At 48.8% G+C, this 18101-nt stretch overlaps 1 protein-coding gene across 2 annotated transcripts in view; it reads right to left on the bottom strand.

Annotated features, from left to right (window-relative positions):
• LOC149359252 (neprilysin-1-like) overlaps window positions 1-18101 on the bottom strand; it is a 114993-nt gene that overhangs the window by 71014 nt on the left and 25878 nt on the right. The window contains exon 1 of one of the 2 annotated variants that reach the window (XM_089571536.1): window positions 5657-5936. The exons of the other annotated variant lie outside the window; for it this stretch is intronic. The gene's annotated coding sequence lies outside the window, so the exon portion shown is untranslated. Of the gene's footprint in view, window positions 1-5656; window positions 5937-18101 lie in introns of those variants that run through there. 2 annotated transcript variants of the gene reach the window in all.

Here is an 18101-nt window from a genome sequence, read left to right as displayed (position 1 = left end):
TATAAGTAGTGAAACCAGTTCACTGCGGTGTTCCACAGGGTAGCGCAACAGGGTCCTTTCTTTTTAATATTTTCCTCAACCACATAATTTTGACAGTTTCCTCCGCAAAATTCATAACATATGCGGACGATGCCAACATACTTTTTCCCTGAGATAACATAAATGACATTACAGAAACTATAAATCGCAGTCTAGAATATCTATGTGAATGGACACAAAGAAAAAATGGTTTGAAAGCGAACATCGCAAAGACAAAAGTAAACATCGACATAACAAGAACGGGTCACCGGATCGATCTCTGCGAAGAACTGAAAATTGGATGGAGTTCTCTACGCCGTGTCCCGTTAAGACCCCTCCGGTCCATCAACCTCCCTCCAAGACGGTAGCCAATTGGGCACGGTACGAGAGATGCACGGGCGGTGTCGTCCGCTGCCTTGTATCGTATCGTGGAACTGGCGAAATGGGCATCTGGTGCTCCGCTCCTCACTTGAATAATACAGGCGAACTGGTCTTCCTGGAAGCTTGGGGTGAACGTGCAACGGCATTGGCGGCAGCTCAGAACAGCGGCGTGCTGTCCTCTGCAGAACACGTCTCCGGAATGGACACCTGAAATCGCTCTTTCACCTCCGACTCTTGTACTCTTTTGTTCACTCGAGTGGCCGCTTTTCTCCACTGGCGTCTACTGATTTTCAGGACGTCGTGGCTAATCGAGTAATACATGGTTAATCCCATTGCTTTCGTCAGCCCCCCTGAGATCCATACTAGGGGACGAAAACAGATTAACCGCGGCATCATGACAATCGGTCCATGCTAATGGCTGAATGGCCCCCTTTGAGAAGCGTATGCCGCTGCGTCTTGAGTTGTATCTGACTGAACTTCAGACATCCTCACCACGATAACGTCTATCGGAAAAAGGTAGCTTTCGCACCGATCACAATGCAGCACGGGTTTGTCCCCCATTGTTCTGTACAGCTGGACGTCTGGCGTTCGACGAACGCACGGAGCGCCCGGGTGTTGCTTCAACGAGGTGCAATGCTGAGCTCGGCAGCTTTGCATCCCGGAGGCGGCGTCGCTTGCAGCAGCGCATGCGCACAGCATGCGCCTCGTCTGACCGAAAGCACTGCTGCTCTTCTTCTTGTTTGCAGCGTGAGTCATAGCAGGTCGGGATCCGTGTTCCGCGCAAGTCTGACAGCCCATGGAGACGTGACGCGAAAAGTAACGGCACTGCGTTCTCTGCCCTTTACGCTCACGCGCGGCAGACCAGGTGCGATGTGCTAAAGAGAAACTTCTGGACGCAGAACGCACGATAGAAGTAATTTGACGTACACAATAGGCACCAAATATTTGCTGGCATGTTTTCTTCTTTCAAAGGATGCGTTAGACTTTGGTATGCATGGATCACCCCGTGATATTCGCCTGCAACCGCTAAATAATTTGTAACTGATTTTTTTCTTGATGCTATTTCCGTTTCGCTTTCATCAGCCAAACGATGGCTGTGGCTTGTAGTTGGTGTTTAGGTCATGTAAGGCATAAAAAAATTGCAGTGCATCTGCTGATATATCGTTTATTGTCATTCCAGCTCTTGAAGCAGGATAGTTTAAGTGCTGTAGTGAGTTAAAGCTACGTATCAGCGATTATATTTTAGTTTTTTTCGTGCCTCATGTGACCTAAACACCAACTACACGTCACAAAAATCGTTTTGCTGATGAAGAAATTCAATTGTAAATTTTTCAGTGACCGCAGGTGACTACCACGTGGTGAACCATGAATTTTAATGGCTAACGCATCATTTGAAAGACGAAAACGTGCAAGTAAAATGAGTGTCTGTGGTTCTTTATTCTCTAAATTCGTAGTGCGGGTAAACACTGACAGCATATGTTGGTCACTAACTCCTCCCCCCCCCCCCCCCCCCCCCCCCCCCACCCAAAAAAAAATAATAAAGAGGAGGGGGTTGATTGGGGGGGTCTGATGATTGTACCGAAACCGCACACCATGCACCTGCGTGGGCATTCACTTGCCCGCCGCCGCAGTGGCTCAGTGGTTATGGTGCTCGGCTGCTGACCTGAAAGATGCGGGTTCGATCCCGGCCGCGGTGGTTGAATTTCTTTGGAGGAGAAATCTAGAGGGCCGTGTACTGTGCGATGTCAGTGCACGTTAAAGAACCCCAGGTGGTCGAAATTTCCGGAGCCCTCCACTACGGCGTCTCTCATAGCCTTAGTCTCTTTGGGACGTAAAACCCATAAACTAACTAAACTAACTAACTAACATTCACTTGCCCGACTGTGCAGGGTCCTTTAGCCAGGATACAGTAAGACGTGACAACACTATCACCATCATGGGCGCCAGAACACAGGGATGCGGATCCGGTTCATGATTAGTCTACTGGCCCAGAATGCCCCAACACCATTCTTTCTACAAAACCCTAGCCTAACGCATGGCGTGGAACAATGAGCCTTAATTTACTGCAAAAGCCTCACCTGATTGCCCTCGGTTCACTTCGACTCGGCTTCCGAGAGCGAAACAGCTTGCACTGTCCCCACGCTACAGGTGGTGGAGGAAGAGGAGGATTGCTTGAACGCCTTCCAATCCCGTTCTCTCCCCGGGAGTATCTCGAGAGGTCAGCGGAAGGTATACTGTAAAACCTCTTTGAGCCCAAAAGTTCAGTTTCTTTAATCACCGGTGTCTGTTTCCTTGGCCCGGGGCGATATCAGAAAGTGCGACGATGCGTACTCCATCTTTAGGCCGAAAAGCCTGAAGTGCCTCCGACTCCTGTCTTTTATCCTGCATGCGTTGGCTTTCTGTAGGTACCCGTAACTTTAAAAGTCCAGGTAATTTTAGTCGCACATACCAAAGAAGCGCTTCCACTACCCCCAAAACTAACGTCAAGGTCTTTCACAATGCCTCTACTACCAAATAAGGTTTCTTTTTTCTCCATCTTCGAAGTTGTTATCATCCTTACGCTTCAAGAAACGCGCGAAGGCCTCGGCGGTGTTCAACGCCCAAGACAGGCGAATGCGTCGCGAAACACTCCAGGCGCGCAGTGGACGCGCGTGCGGAAGGTCGCTCCGCTCAGCCGCGCTCTCAGCGAAGCGAGGAGGGCCCGTAGACGCTGTATATACGACCTTGTCATATATAGACATTTCGTTTTCCATGAGCTCCGCTAAAGCCCACCAGCAGCATGCAGCTATACGCTACCGCGGTGACGAAGTTCGGCTTAGCGCCCGCGCGAGTTCTTGGGAGAGAGCCTATACGACGCGCGTGAGCAGGCTGCCGCGACGAAAAGCTGGTGGCTTCTGCATGACCCAGACACGAAGGACGCACGGCTGAGGCGCGCCTCGCCTTCGAAGAGCTTCTCGTCGCGTGAGTGCAACTCAGTGCACGCGAACCTATCGAGTGCACGCTGGTCTTTGGAGCTGCGGTAAATTGCCCGCCGCGGCGGCTCACGGGTTGTGGCGCTCGGCTGCTGTCCCGAAAGACGCGGGTTCGATCCCGGCCGCGCGGTCGAATTTCGATGGAGGCGAAATTCTGGAGGCCCGTGTACTGTGCGATGTCAGTGCACGTTAAAGAACCCCAAGTGGTCGAAATTTCCGGAGCACTTCACTACAGCGTCCGTCATTGCCTGAGTCGCTTTGGGACGTTAAAGCCCAATAAACCAAACGAAACTAAATTGCACTAGCAGTGAAAAAAAAAAAAATGACGGTCGGTTTGCCCAGTTAGGCCAAATGCGAATTACGCACGCTAGCATTTTGGTTTTCCCTTTGGCTTTGGCTTCGGTTCGAGCCTCGGTTTTCAAAGTTCTCTACATTTATAGATCGCTGGAAGTCCTCATACCACTTCTGGCGCAGTGGTGCGCCGATAAAGCAACGCACATCCCCCTTGCGATGGCAGTTGCTGCCACCCAGGTTGCTCTTCCGAGCAACCTATCGGGAGCGATCACTAATGGGTGAGGTGCGTTTCCGCAGTCAACGCAAAGAGTCATGGGAAAATCGTCTGCTAGCTACTTCCGGTTCCAAATTGTTCAACAGATTGCATGTTTCACCCTATTCACCGCGTAAGTTGACATCGTTTATGCGATAAATAACTCTTGGGACTAGTCACTGATTGCACTGAAGCATCGAAAGAGAAATTCACCTTCGCCTCATGCGCAGTCTGCAAGTTGATTCGCCTTGTACCCTGCCGCAGTTGCGATTTTAGGGTGACGAAAGGAGCCTGGTACATAACACTTTTCGCTCTAATATGGTATGTTGCGCAGCGCAGGGCTAATCACACATGCGATTGAAGTAAGTAACGTGGTTACCTTGACTTCATGCAGCGTATTTCCAACGGATCACTGAAAGCAGTAAGTACTCAATAAAATATTTCTGCTCCAGAACACGCGGGCAAGCCATTTCATTTTATTCACGCAGCTCCGTACAACACAGCGTGGCATATGTAATATATCGCCTCTACTCCTTTGCGGCGTGTTCCTGCGTGTTCTCACATGAAATGCCACCTGCACTGCATCTGGAATAATAAAAAGGCGACAAGGCGACTTATCACTGCACCATGCGATGTGCTGAGACGCGCGCAGTGGCATATATGGGTCGTCTGCTAGCACACTGGCAGCTATATGTACATGCTGTTAGGAAAATACCGGCATCGTCTAATCAGCTGCACAGATTCCAGTTTATCAAAGCGCGGAAAAAGCGGCTGCATAATGACTTATGCGCTAAACATGTCGAAACGCACACGAAATCATCTTCAGCGCATATGCACAACAGACATGGACTATACGGAGGCCGGCATATATCAACCATGAAAAAATACGCTTACCTCTCTAGATTGTCCATTTCATCGCTCAGGTCATGCAGATACGTAGTACGGGCTTCTCTTTCGATGCTTCAGTGCAATCAATGACTAGTACCAAGAGTTATTTATCGCATAAACGATGTCAACTTACGCGGTGAATAGGGCGAAACATGCAATAAGTTGAGAAATTTGGAACCGGAAGTAGCTAGCAGACGATTTTCCCATGACTCTTTGCGTTGACTGCGGAAACGCACCTCACCCATTGAACTACCACCGGTGGGCAGGTCTGGATGACGTCACAAGGCCACGTGACCTAGTTGGCCCATCTAAGATTTCCCACAATCCGGTGGGCATACAGAGGGACCGCACAAACGACTAACAAACAAACACTTTTCGGCTTAGTGGCAACCTTAGCACTGCTAGCGCGCTAAAAAGCGCCGTTAGGTCCCAAAGGGGAACTGCAAGCCACGTGCCACAAGAACGTCCACCGAAGGACTCCACAGGCCAGCGACGATATCCACGTATTGCTGACTTTTCTGTGACGTAGCATATAAAGTAGTATCGAACCTGGTGTGCCCTACCGTAGCGACACTTGTTGCGGTTCACTGCGGACTGCAGGCTAATAAAGCTACTAGCACTGACTGCACAGTTGCGCTGCAAAGCAGAGCGCTCAAAGAGTACTCGTGCAGCATGCACGTGCGACCAAGTGTCTCTCGCGTCAAAGTGCTTCAGTCGGGATGAGCGCAGCTTTGGCGGCGCCAACCGCGCATATCTCATCGTGTAAACAGAGCAGCACGTCTGCATCCAACCCGTCAGCGAACCCGCAGACACTCGTCGAAACAGCAGCGAGACGGCTGCATGGACTCACATGTGCCGCTCCATCGTGCAGGTGGTTCGCACCCGCGGTGCTTCGACCCCGGTCTTCGACACTGTCCGGCTTAGGTCCATGAGCAGAGAAGGCACCACGCAGCGGTCTATCCAAAAACCTACGATGTCCCGGTAAACCGCTCGGCTGGGGAAGCGTCCTAGTGCCGTCGAAACGGGCATGCCGTTTAGCGAGACTTCAGCGGCGCTGTGTTTCCCCCGCTGGTGACATCACTGTTCTGCATGGCAGCTGACGACGCCCGCCCTCGAGCGCATGCAGCAGGCACGGCAGCAGCAACAGCAGTGAGCGTCGCTTGGAGGGCGTAGCGCAGCTGCGCCAGAGTGCGCAAAGAGCGCTTCCTGCAGCGAAAGCTGGCTTCCGCCACAGCCATGACGACGACGAGAGCGCATGTTGTGCGACTGCTGCTGCTGCTGCGGCCGCCTGTGCGACTCCGAAAAATGCTGGTGTGCAGCCGCCGAGCTGATGTGCATTGGCGCGTGGAAACGCTCTCCTCGAGTTCCCGTTATCGTGTTTTCTTCGTGGAGTTCCGTGACTGATGGACACGGCGATGAATTTCTTACGTCACACGAACCCACTGACCGTACGTCCGATCGCCGATGCACCTCAGTGGCTATACGTGCCTTTGGGACATCGAAATGGTCTGTGGTGCCCATCGGGTTAGGCAACACTCCATCTGGGCCAGTGCCGTAATTCTTACTAGAATGTTTGGCAGAAGTGGGCAGAGGGGGCGTTTGACCCGAGCTGTGCTGGATGCCACCGCGATAATGGAACGAACGAACCCTGCAGGCTAAGGCTGCTTTCTCTCAAATTGCGGCCACGACTGCAGCTCTTCTCGCTCACTGAAGCAACTATGGTTCAAAATGCGCATGCATATATCCGATCTAGTTTTGTATGAAAATAGCCGCAAGTTTAAACGTTTTTGCCCACCTCGTAAGTGTTTCAATGCAAGTGAGTGTATTAAACTATGGCGCTTTATTCCCTAACCTACATACCTCATAGAGGAACTGATAAATGGCGTAATACTTTACTTTTCAGCATCCCTCTTTTATTGCGACTCCGGTAGCTCTAGTAGTGTTTGTTCCCTGTAATTGTCATGATGATGATGATGATAATGACGAGGAATTTTTATGGCGCAAGGGCATCTGTGGTCAAAGAGTGCCATAGCACAAGTTTTTTTCTTCTACTCAAGCTGGGGTCAAAGACCCATTTCCAAAGCATTCCATCCTAAAGAAGCCGAGCACCAGGCCAGGGGAAAGCTTGTATCACCGGTGGGTACCCGGCGGCACTGGGGATCGAACCCAGCACCTCCCGAATGCGAGGTGGATGCACAAATGACAAGGCCACCACTGCGGTACCCCCGTGATTGTGACAACCTCGTCATTAACACTGGATCAAGTGCAGTGCAAGTTTAATTCCTAGCGTATCAGAGTAAAGTTATATGTATAGTGATATCCCGCACGAATTGCAACCAGATGTATTGCAATGTAAGCACTATAGTTCCAGGTCAGAAGGTACCATCCTGTAGAGCATTGGGTTCGCCTGCGATATTTTTGCCGAGGAATTATCATTCATGGAAAAACGGCCCTTCTTACGGTTCTTGAGAGACGCCAAACTGCAAGGACGTGTTGACGTTACCGCAGAGCAGCGACGCTAGTCAGTGAAGCCCTCACTTCAGTCGACGCTGAACACTTTTATGCAGCCTGCCTTAGTACGTGGAACACACTTTCACATAAAAATATTTAAAATATAAGCGTAACAGGTGTTACGGATTCACGTATGTGGAATTTCGTTTTCCGTACACTGCGGCGTGCTATATTCGCATCTTTGGAGAATTTGGTTGCTTTCGAAGGCCTGAGGCTGTGTGATTATCACTGCGCCTTGCGAAAAGCTCCTGTAGGCTACAATGGCTTGAGAACAGTGTTTTGCGCCATTAAACGCCATTAAAAACAGCATCCTTTTAACCTGCAGTGGAAAAAGGATGGAGCAACATGCCCGCACAAAATCTCTCAGCAAGTATGCAGTTGCACAAGGTAACCAGAAAAGAATATTTTCGATTCAAATACGAAAGCAGCATTACATTTACTGAGTGCAAATTATCGCCTCAGTTGTCAAAATACTTGGGCAGGGTACTGTTAGGTATTTCTACCATGCCCCGGTGCTCTCGTGTGTTAACAATGCGCGCTAATGCGGACTATATTACTGATGACTTTATCGGCAATCGCGTGTAATACTGTACGGGATGTCATAATAAAGCGCATGTCATTTTGCTGATGTTGCCTTGTGTATGTTTAGACAACATTTGGCGCATGCTGATAGTTAATTCATCATGGCCCAGTTGAGCCAAGAAAATGGCATTCGTAACAATGAATAGCACCTCGCACTTGCCCATCGAAGTTTATATTACAATTTGAAGGGGTGGGAGACGCAAACGTCATTGAAATTGCTTTATTTCCAATGCTGTTAACGTGGTCAATTTGAACTCAGGCCAGTTGAAGCAAACTGGCGATATAGAGTCGCTTATAACATCCGTTTAAACGGCACTATAGCGTGCGCGAACTGAGTGCATTTGAAAATTTCGAGATCTGAGATTGATTTAGTAATCTGTATATCGAATTAGTACTAGCCTTGTTGCGTAAAGGTTATTTATTAATAAATAAATTGCAATTATATGGAATGATATAGCGCAATATACTACAATACAATACAATACAATACAATACAATACAATACAATACAATGCAATGCAATACAATACAATACAATACAATACAATACAATACAATACAATACAATACAATACAATACATGTGTCTATATAGTACAGCCGCAGCGGTGGCTCAGTGGTTATGGCGCTCGGCTGCTGACCCGAAAGACGCGGGTTCGATCCCGGCCACGGCGGTTAAATTTCTTTGGAGGAGAAATTCTAGAGGCCCGTGTAATGTGCGATGTCAGTGCACGTTAAAGAACCCCAGGTGTTCGAAATTTCCGGAGCCCTCCACTACGGCGTCTCTCATAGCCTTAGTCGCTTTGGGACGTTAAACCCCATAAACCAACCAACTCTATATAGTACAGCTCACTGCCATGTCACAGAGTGGACAGTGGCTACTCGCAGTACTGTGCACCGCTGTACAATCGCAGAACACTCGAAGGTCGTCGAGCGTTAGCGCTGTGCGGTCGCGACTATAGCGTTAACCCTATTAGGACTGAACCTACGTTTGGTGGAGCGAGCCCTAGCTGCAGCAGCGCCCAACGGACTCCCGGAAGAGGATGTCCGGTTTGCTTCATAGAAAACGTTCTCTGTCTGTCTCTCTGCAGCAGCTCTCCATTGACGCAACTCGCCAAACGCAGCGCGGTACAACTGCAAAAACGAAGTGCGCGCAGTAGCAGTAGCAATGTGCGAAGCCGGGCAGCGAAGTGAATAGAATGTCTAGAAAGTGCAGCGTGGGATATCTATCCAACCTATTAAGGGGTCGCCAAGTACTCGGTATACGGCAACCACAGCGTGGCGGTCGAGGCAGGCCGAAACCGACGCAGCGCAAGTTATACAAAAAGGAACAAAGAGGAACCAAAACAAGGTGAGGAAAGTACACAGTCTTTGGTCCTGTTCATCAACATAATCACCAGCATCACAATCCCAACTACGCCTACTGCAGGACAGTGACCTCCCCCCATTGAATTAGCACTGCGCTGTGCCAGCTGCGGCCGCCATATTGGAGATTTTTAAGGCTTAAAGGGGGCACCTGAGTTGACCCGATATGGCATATTTCGGAGGATAGCTCCCGGCGTCTGCCTAGGTAGAAGGCGCTGCAATCTCATGTGCACCAAACGGCCTTTCTTTTCCCTAGAGTGCAACGAGATACAAGGAAGAAATGGCTGTCCGCTGTTTGAAAAGGACCGGCTTGAAAGCGGTACAATGGACGGTCCACACACTCTGGAGAGAATTTAAAGTCAATAACACCGACGTCGGAGGCTCTTGTAAAGCGGGTGAATGAAAAAACTAGAAGCGAGGTTTTTTGCACTAAGACAGGAAGCTACAGCTACTCTCAATTTATCATGCTACTTAAAGAAATTTTTTTGTGGCGATAAATTTTATTCACCATGTGCTACTTTTAACGTGAATATGATTTCTAATCGCGTTTACAAGAAAGCGCGAACAATGAGGGCGCTTTTTTCCGCACGCTGTCTTTTCATAGCAAATGACGGAACCCTGTGCCCTCAGTTTGTTCGTAAGCAGTGGATTGAAGGCATGTAATGAATATAAGACCGCTATAATACAGTTATTTTCCTCCAATTCTATTCGATTCTTGCCATCTGCCCGTCTGTCTGATTTCAGAAGCAGCGAGGTCACGGAATAACCGAGGCGTAAACAGAAACAGAATGAAAATGGAATCGGAACGAGATCATTTTATCGTTTCCCTCTCCATATCCATGAATAGCAAAGCACCACATCACCATACACGCATCCCATAATAGTGCGTGCAATTACAGAGACAGCCTTGCAAACTGCGCGCGCTTAAAATGTGCCGGTTAGTCACGTGCTCTCAGAGATGTTTCTTAGCAAACAGAGCCTCTTAAATGGGCCCTTCTTTAATAGACGATGTTCAAACAGGCCCTTGCAATACAGGTTCTGCTTCTTGGTTTTTGCTCAGATGTTTTGTTTCACTTTGCAACAGCTAATCAATTGTGGCGTCCCGGAATAGGGACTGCCACCCAGGTCAACGTCCATCCACAGCTTCCCTTCCCAATTCAATACAGTGCTACAATAAATGTTTTCTCCTCCTCCTCCTCCATTTTAGTTTGCGACTCTGGGATCCTTCTATTACTTTATATCGCTTTATGTATAACCTGCGATATTAATATGCTTAAACCAAAACTGAAATGATGTTTTTAGAAAGGTAGGCTTGGCTCCTAATGAGAACAAAATTGTGGGGGCCCTGTAAGCGATTCACTACATTTCATTTCATTTATTGCTTGCTTAAAGGCCTGAAGGCATTAGATAACAACGGGATAACTTCCTGTTCCCATGCTCTCTCTGGACTACTGGCACCAGAAAACTCCAACAACGATACTCAGAGGCTCTTCCATCTCATTAGCGGGGAGGCATCCATGAAAGAACTATCCTAAGATATATTTTCGCAGGAGAACTTTGACATCGTCTGAATGTGCCTGCGAACCATTCAGGCAACGGAGCTACGACATGGCTGCGCGCGCGGCTCCGAAGTTCACGGCGCCACCGCAGCGTGGCGTCTATTTCGTTAAAACCGCCAATATCCGCGAACACTCTATCCCCGCCTGACCCCGTCAGGGTGAGCTTCTTCTGTACAAAGAAAGAGAAATGAAGGGAATAATACGCACACAGTCCGATCGCTTGAGAGCCTCGAGAGGACACCCCATCGCCGCCGCAGTCCCAAATCGACGCCGTCGCACCGCAAACACGATCTTCGTCCAAACCGAAAGAAGCGAAAGGTATCTTCCATGCACCCCAACTTGTTCGCGTGTATCCGTGCTGTGGGCGGGCTCTGCGGCGCCAGAAATCCCCACAGGGTGACGCGTACGTATGATAATCACGCCATTATAAAGGAGCTCGATCTCACGCTCGGCTTCCCACCGCGACCTCTGCTTTCTGAATGACGCGTAGGGCCACCCTCTCCGACTTTTTTTATGAGTGGTAGTGCGTACAGTGCATAGTATATCCTTCACCTCCGCTCTGTTTGACTGATTCTCGGTGTTGGAATGGGTTACTTCGGTTGAAAAAGATGTGCAATGCAGCCTGAAAAGGCGCTCGGCATGGAGGCATTTGCCCCTATGGAGGTAGCACAGGATGGAAGTAGACTGAGATGCGTTGATGCATCAGAATGAGCATATACAATACCCATGGTCGGAATGCAACGTGCGCACATAAAATAAAACCCGAGCGCCATTTATTTCTCATAACTCCATTCGGTTTGGCGACATCGACTGCTCGGCTGGTTCAAGTGGCATAGATCGGATGTGTGTTCTCTTTCATACAGCATTTTCCTGTCTGAATACCAATCCTGGTAGTTTACTTTTATGTCTAATAGATATGGAAGTTCTATCCTAATGGGCTCTGGCATGTTTTCGGTTTATTTTTCAAAGCAGTTATGGCTCCTGAGTGGTTCTATTCTTAGTGAGGCCGTCTTGAGACCGAATGAGCGCCCAAACGCTGCTTTCGTCTCGAGTGGATGCGCTCGAAGTACCAGATCGCAGATTAGGAAAGCAAACCAAGCGCACCACGTGGCATGACGTCACCGATTCGGGACAACCCATTTCCGTTCGTAACCGCGAAGCGGACCGACAAAGCAAGGCGCTTTCGCTAGGATACTGACGGCAGACAGTAGTAGTAGTAGTAAAAGACTTTTAAAAAAAAGTTGGTCCGCTCTGTCGTGTCTGCTTCTCATTTGTCGAGTGAATGCATCGTAAAGGGCAGCGTTTCACTTAGCCGTCATATAACCACAATAAATCATTTGTAATTACTCGACATTTGATGCCAAAGCAGCGCTCTGGCGAATGAGGACTACCGTAAAGTGAATTTGTTTGTTTGTTTGTTTGTTTGTTCGTTTGTTTGTTTGCTTGCTTGCTTGCTTGTTTGTTTGTTTGTTTGTTTGTTTGTTTGTTTGTTTGTTTGTTTGTTTGTTTGTTTGTTTGTTTGTTTGTTTGTTTGTTTGTTTGTTTGTTTGTTTGTTTGTTTGTTTGTTTGTTTGTTTGTTCCTCAAATGCCCCTTGGACAGGAGTTTTACATGAGTGGTGGGCGGCTTCACGGACGATTTCAAGGGTGGGCGGCTTCACAAAAGAAAATTTTTATTGGCTGTCCTGGAATTTGTCGCACTGGAGTGGTGAACCACTTCTTCAGGCAGATCATTCCAGTCTTTCGCTGTTTGTGGAAAAAATGAGTGAAGATGCGATGATGTGCGCGCGTGCGGCGAGTATACATGGTTGGTCCAGGATGAATGGCGGTGAGCAGGAGATATAACGCTGTTATCAATTGGAAATTGATAGAACTTGTGGTAGAGAACGAGGCTGGCTATTTTACATCGAGTTCCTAGATTGCGAAGATTTGCATTAGATTTTACGGCTGTGACACTAGTATAGGAAGAATAGTCATGAAAAATAAATCGAGCTGCGCGGTTTTGGATAAATGAATTCAATGGAGTTAAAAAGATTAGCCCGGCGCCTGATCAGCTTCGAGCCCCTAGAGTTCGCTGACAGCGCGCAGCACATGGGTACCTTATGCATTTCGCCTCTACCGAATTGCAACCGTCGCAGCCGGAATCGAATCTCCGAACTGCTCGGCAGCTGAAAGACATATTAGCATCTGAGCCATCATGGCGGGTGCTTGTACTTCTGCATGCAGAAACCGGCATGCGCGAATGTGCGCTCGCGTTTGCGCCATACCTCGGCACCAATAGAGGTGGCTCAATCACACTCACGGCCACTCGCATTCACATCCACTCATTCACACTCACACTCATGTCCATTCACACTCGCAACCACTCACTCACATTCCCACTCATGACCACTCGCACTCACAACCACTCACTCGCATTCACACTCATGACTACTCGCACTCACAACCACTCACTCACACTCACACTCGTGACCACTCGCACCCACAACCACTCACTCACACTTGCACTCACGTCCACTCACACTCACAACCACTCACTCACACTCGCACTCATGTCCACTCACACTCACAACCACTCACTCACACTCGCACTCATGTCCACTCACACTCAACCACTCACTCACACTCGCACTCATGACCACTCGCACTCACAACCACTCACTCACACTCACAACCACTCACTCACACTCACAACCACTCACACTCATATCCGCTCACTCTTATTCACGTTCACTCACTCTTTCCTTGTTTCCTAACAACAGAGGGGTTGAGAGATTTACTGCCGCAGCCGACTGCCCTCATAGCTCCCGTAGCATAGCCTGTGTCTCAAAGATGGGGTGCTGAGCGGCCCAGGCTTTGTTGGGCTAATTGGCCAATTTTCACAGCTTCACTGCTCGATGAAAGTGGTCCCTGATCACGCATATTCCATGCACTGAATGGTACGCACGTGCGCTTCCGGGCTTGCTGCTGAGAGGATGAGTGCCAGTTCAGCGTCAGCTAAGATGCTTAGAGAAGTTTTTGAACGGTGTCCATACGCGTGCGCAGGGTTCTCCATGAAAATGAGCCATGTTTCAGCGCAGTGCCCCCACCCCCACCCCCACCCCCAACCTTCTCTCCTAGGCCCTTACGGCCAGAACGGAGCGCAAAGGTGAGGAATGATTATAGAACATTTGTTTTCATGCGGTGTAGTTTCAAAATACACAAGATATTATTGAGCAGTAGTTTTTATTTTAATCTGTAACATCGGCAGAGGAATACATGGTATAGAGAGAATAAACCGCTGGTTCCGTCACACTCAAAATGTGAACGAAGGGAGGCGAAAGTCTAAGGGTGCTTGCCAGAGTTTCCGCAAGAGGTCTTGTCTTCATCCCGACTAAGACAGCCCTCTTGTTGAAACGTTCGCAAGCACACTCAGGCTTTCGGCTCCCATGTTCACCACGTGAGTACCGGCAGAGGAAGGCATGTCACTGCCTCGCTGAAGTATCAATGTAACATCCCGCTTCCAGAGAATTTCCATTCTCTCTAAATCCCAGCAAATGTGACAGATATGTTTTTTTTCACTGTCACAGCAAAAAAGAACCTGAAAAGCTTTCCTCAAAATGACCCGGCCAGTAAACATTTCTTGAACACAACATCATGGGTCTTCGGCCACTAAAAAAACTGATTGGACATAGCAATGCACTGTAAATTGTGCCGGAACAGGTCCGACAAGTAATTGTATGAGGCAGACTTGGCGATTAGGGGAATTAGACGACTGAGGGGGGGGGGGGGGGGGGGGGGGCGCACCTCCCTTTCTTGTGCGCGCGCCTATGACGGTGTCTAAGTAAAAATAATGAATTTGTCTTGACGATAGTATTGGATGGTGTCTAATAACCAATGTTTTGTCTTGCTTGACGACGACGTTCCGTGACTCTGCATGAACACATTGGAGTCAAATGGCAACTATGAATACTTTTCGCGGCGTGGAAAATGGAGCGTGTTTTTGAAACGATCGAGTGATTTCCTCACGCAAAGCAAAATGGCTGGAATGGACCGCAAGTAGAGGATTTCCCCGCGTAATAACGATGCTAAGGGGAGTTGTCATTAGCAATACATTTACAAAACCTCCTAAGCTACTATGTGTGACCGATCTGTGGACATGTCTGCCATGCAGAACGTTTTCTGCATTGCACAAAATCCCTGTCTGAAGGAGGTTTTACAAACCAGCACAATGTTTTTGAGGCTAGTGCGTGCGGAGACCACCTGCGCATCCGCGTGGTGATAGGGGACGCTTAAATTTCACCTGATTATTCTTTAACGTCGTTCGCGGAAGAATGCGTAGGCAGGTAACTTGTGAGCCATTTTGTTGCGCGCGCCCTTCTGAAACTAAAAGACCTTAGTGGGAAAAAGCGTTATCCAGAAGGTCTCAGAGGAAATCGTAGTATCCAGTTCAAAGGATAACTCATGCTGTCCAGATATCAGTGTGGGTAGGATTGTGGAAATCGATGTGTGCTAAGAGAAGCTAATCCACTAACTTCACTGAAAACACGAAAAATGAACAAAATCGCATTTCACAAGCTCATTTCGATTTGACTCCCCAAGTAGGTCAGGTTTTCGCGTGGGTCCGGCCCAATCAACAAATTACGGCCAGAGCAAAGCTCTGCAATGCACACACCTGGGCACACACACAAAAAAAACCTAAGAGTTCACTGCAGCACTCGAGATGCCATCTTACGGTAGTTATTGCCAAGAAGCGGACAGTCGTTGTTTCAGCAGTAAGCATCGTAACTCTTGTGTATATGAGATCGAGCCGTGCGGGGAGCGTGGCAAGATACACCTGTCTATATTTTCAGGACTGGCAATGCGAAATTCGATAAAGGATCTCACAAAACATGTAGCGGCACATTGCATCCGCGAAGGGTCTGCGCTCGTGCCAATGGTGAACTACAAATGCAACGAAATATTGACGTTCCTGTGCCAGCGGAATCCTCTGCTTCGGTTGCCCAAAGACACGAGCATGATGCCTTATGCTGCCTCGAGCGCCCACAGTAGTCAATATTTGTTTCCCTCAGCTCTCAACAACATGAAAATAGCTAAGCGGGTATCATGGTCGCGAAACATACGCGGCAGACTTCGCTGTCGCGTCCACCCACCACTCACATCCGCTCATTGCCACTCACGTCCACTCACGTCCACTCACAACCACTCATTACCACTCATGTCCACTCACAACCACTCATTGCCACTCACAACCACTCACAACCCCATCACAACCACTCATTGCCACTCATGTCCACTCACAGCCACTCATCAAACATGTCCACTCACTACTCACCTCTACTCACGCTCACATCCACTCACTCGCACTCACACTCATCTCCAATTACACTCACATCCACTCACTCACACTCACACTTATGGCCACCCATGCTGACATCCACTCACTCGCACTCACACTCATGACCACCGGCACTCATATCCACTCACTCGCACTAACACTCGCGTGTACTCAAACTCACAGCCACTCACTCGCACTCACACTCGTGATCACCCTCACTCACATCCACTCACTCGCACTCACACTCACGTCCACTCACACTCACGACCACTCACTCACACTCACACTCACAGACGTGAGTGTGAGTGTGAGTGAGGTGATATGAGTGCACTCATGAGTGAGTGTGCCGACCTATGGTTTGCGCAGGGGATGGAAACCTTTAACTCGAATTCGGAGAAACTTATAACGCCGCTAAGACTGCAACCGATAGCGCAGTTATTTGCATCAGTGCTGTCTGGTCATACGTCACGTTTTACGCCGCAGTTGGGTTTTGTACCCGCGCGCGAAAGATCTCGCGGAACGTTATATAGCTCGATATAAGAAAACTGTTTATAAAGAAATAATGGATATAACGAAGGAATGATGATTCCCCTTGGAAGCTCAGTCAACACGGGCTATAGCGAAACTGAAGCTATAACGAAGTAATCGCCTGGCCCCTTCAACTTCGTTATAACGAGGTTGAACTGTATGTATATACTCTTTACGCATTCCGCCTTGAATGCCTTTGTCGCACAGTGCGCACGAGCTCGAGCGAAACCACCCTGCAAAATACTCATGTACTACTCCTACACTACGAGCACAGCCTGAGTTGCCACACCATGCATCTGACGACGAATACCTACGGCACTGTACCTACAGCGGGGTGATATACGCGAAGGGTTGCATCCATGCCTAGCTGTCTACATGGAAAGAAAAAAGAAACAGATTACTTGTTTCTTCCGAGGACTCAGCCTACTTCCAAGAGTGCGCGCCGAGGAAATATTGCGCCACTCAGTGCCAGCAGCCGCACATCGTGGAAGAGACGCAAAAATATGCCCTCCGCATTTCTTTATTTTTGCTTGTGGATATTTTGACGAACGCCCGGTCCCAACGGCGCCGTGCGGTGAGTCGGTCTCGGCTGCCTCTGGACTCGTCGGCGGTGCGTGCTCTCGTCGCTTCATCCGAACCCGTCATCCGTGAACTGCCTCCTCGCAAGGTCACCATCACCATGCGTCGCCGGGCGGAATGCTTTCCCGCTACGCACGCTACTCGGCGCACGCTGTTTCTCGGCTTGTGTGTGTTTTTTTTTTTTTGCGCTCGCACTCAACACGTAGTAATACATCCTCTATGCTCATTGCCGGCTGGGCCTGTCATGCAAAGAGACTGTAAGGTGCATCGATACCCAGCTCCACCCCAGCGACCATTCAATGTAATATCCATGGCAAATGTAATATAAACGGTGTCTATGAAAGGGATGCCCCGTAGTGGGTGGTTTTGGGGTTTTTCGCGACCATCTGGGATTTTTTAACATGCACGGGTATTGCATAGAATACGGGCAAATTGGCATCATGCCTCCCTCGAAATGTGGCTGCCGTGGCAGGAATTCGCCCCCGCGACCTTTGGCTCAGCAGCTGAATGTGCGATATCAGAGCGCGTTAAATATACCCTTGTACCCAGGTTGCCGAAATCCGGAGCCTTCGTCCATACGACGCCTATTATAAATTCCTTCTTCATCTCTTCCCTACGACGCGGTCAGAGTGTCCGCCTTGAATAAGACAGTTACGGCGCCTTTTCTTTCTTCAAGAACCAATTAATATTCGCACCTCCAAAATGTTTAAGAAAGTGCGCTCTTGCTAGATTGCTCTTGCTAGATTGCTAGATTTGGAGATCACTTTTTTTTGAAATAGTAATAAAGTGATCTCCAAATCTAGCAATAAAAATAGTTGTTGCTGCCACTAACACTTTGGCTTCCGAATGTCACCTAT

Source organism: Amblyomma mixtum, chromosome 2, assembly GCF_055824585.1.
Source record: "Amblyomma mixtum isolate Tamu chromosome 2, ASM5582458v1, whole genome shotgun sequence".
Classification (NCBI taxonomy): domain Eukaryota; kingdom Metazoa; phylum Arthropoda; class Arachnida; order Ixodida; family Ixodidae; genus Amblyomma; species Amblyomma mixtum.
Note: the sequence above shows the minus strand (reverse complement) of the source record. Positions and strands in the feature narration are given on the sequence as shown.